Genomic DNA, 2,506 nt, shown 5'->3' on the forward strand with positions numbered 1-2,506 from the left:
GAGGCATCGGTAGGAATACCCACCTCACTTTGAATGTAGGTAGGGGACTCACTGATGGGAGCAGACTGCCCAGTGGCCTTAAAATATGGGAATTCAGTCTCATTAAAGACAACATTCCTGCTTATTACAACCCTGAACCCTGGTTCATCCCTCATCCGTAACCTATACCCTTTAACACCGTCAGGGTAACAAAGAAAAACACATTTCCTAGACCTTGGATCAAGTTTATCAACCTTCTGATGGGTAAAGGCAGAGCAACCAAAACTCTAAGATGTGACAAATCAATTCTTTTACCAAAAAAAACAGACTCTGGACATTTCCCTTTCAAAGGTACTGAAGGTGATCTATTCACCAAATAGCAAGCAGTAAGAAGAGCTTCCCCCAAAACTTTTTAGATAGACCACATTTAGAAAGAAGGCACCTAACTTTTTCAAGTAGGGTCCTATTCATCCTCTCTGCAACTCTATTTTGCTGAGGGGTATAAGGTACAGTTTTGTGTCTCTTAATGCCATAAGAGACACATAGACTATCCATCTGGGCATTGCAGAACTCCAAACCATTGTCAGTTCTGATTGTTTGATGGATTTACAAGTTTGTTTTCAATCAAGCATTTCCAATTTTTAAAAGTGTTAAAAACATCAGATTTTTGCTTTAAAAGAAAACACCAGACCTTTCTAGAGAAGTCATCTATCATAGACAAAATAGACAGACCCTGAATGGGTAGTCACATAAGCTGGGCCCCACACATCCATGTGTAGGTATTCTAACACTCATTTACTAATATTTTCAATAACAGGAGTGGGGAAAGACACCCATGTTGCTTACCTAAAACACAGGTATCACAGAAAGGAAGATCACCTTGAAAATCATTAGGGAAGAGAAGCTGATTCATTTTCAGAATTTTCAAACCCTTATCACTCATGTGTCCAAGCCTATTATGTCATAATAAAGTTTTAGAATCATTTACTAGATTTGCACAACTACTATCATCCATAGGGACTGAGCAGAACACACATACAAGTTGAACTTTTTGAAAGCTTTGAAAACACACGGGACCCCTTACAAATTTTCATAACACCCTGCCCCCATTTTCCCTCAAACCCTTCTTTTTCAAGAGAAAAATAGGAAAGCAAGTTGTAACACAGATAAGGAATATAATTCACATTATCCAACTCCAGAATAAAACCATTTTCAAATTTCAAACACACAGTCCTAACCCCAAAATTTTACACTTTTTATCATTAGAAATTAAGACAAAAGAGTCAGAAACAAGTTTGAAATCAGAGAACAAATTCCTTAAAGGAGAAATGTGAAAAGTACATCCTGAATCAATCAGCCAGTCTTTTTGGGTAAAAGTGCAATCAGATACAGAGTTCACAGATAAAATGTCATGATTCATGAAACAAACCCCTTCAGAATCATCATTCTTAGCGAGATTGGCCAGAGCATCCCATTGTCATTATAAGACTTAACCATTTTAGGCCTAGTACATTCTTTAATCATCATCCCCAGTGTTGCTCCAGTTTTGACTCCCTTTTTAAGCTCAAATATGCACATTTCGCACAAAACATGTCAAAATACCAAAATATATAAAATATGCAAATAATAGACATGAAATGCAACTTTGACATTCAAAACAAACCAAATAATGGCCTTAAAATCGTGCAAAATCCGAGCGTATCAACCTCCCCCCCAAACTTACATTTTTGTTTGTCCTCGAACAAAACATAAAAGACACAAGAATAGACGCACGGAATGCACACAGACTAGACTCGTAATTACCTCAAAAGATGGAAGAATAGATTAAGCATGTATTAACGCAATCAAATCAAGCAAGGCTTATTAGTGCACTTTCATTACTAACTCGTGGAACACCTTGAAATCATGCACTCACATGTGGCAAACTTCCAAACATGGGAAGTGATTTATCTCTCGCTCTCAAAGTGTATATGACAAAGTGTATAACTCTCAAATCATGCATCATGCAAAGTTTACAATAGGCTTGCTCAAAGTTCAATCCATCATCTACTAGATGTGATTAAGAATCAAAAGTCCGAAAGGTCTTTACTTTATGTTGTAATGTAGGCTCTTTGGTAGGTGAGGAATATTTGGCCAAAAAGTGACTCAAATAAAAATATCCCAAGTAGAGTAAAAATAACTCCACTTTTCTAATAACCCAAGACACTGTTAACACTTTATTTTTCTCCTTCAACTCATTTTCCAAACCTTTGATTCTATTTTCTTCTAAACCTTTCACAACTTTCTCTTTTCTTTTTTTTTAATAAGCATCCTTTCTAAGATCAAACACATTTTGAATTTTTCTATTTCACGACTTGCACTTTTTCTACATTAAGCACATTACTTTTTATAACTTTCCTTCTTATCTCTCCGTTCTGTGGTCCGGCGGCGGACAGCTGCGGTATATGCGGCGGTCCGCCGACTGTTGGGCAGTCCTCAGATTGCACTCCGTAGGCGCCATCTTTGTCCTTCTTTTACTTGTCGACCC

This window comes from Salvia splendens, chromosome 21 (genome assembly GCF_004379255.2).
Source record: "Salvia splendens isolate huo1 chromosome 21, SspV2, whole genome shotgun sequence".
Lineage (NCBI taxonomy): Eukaryota > Viridiplantae > Streptophyta > Magnoliopsida > Lamiales > Lamiaceae > Salvia > Salvia splendens.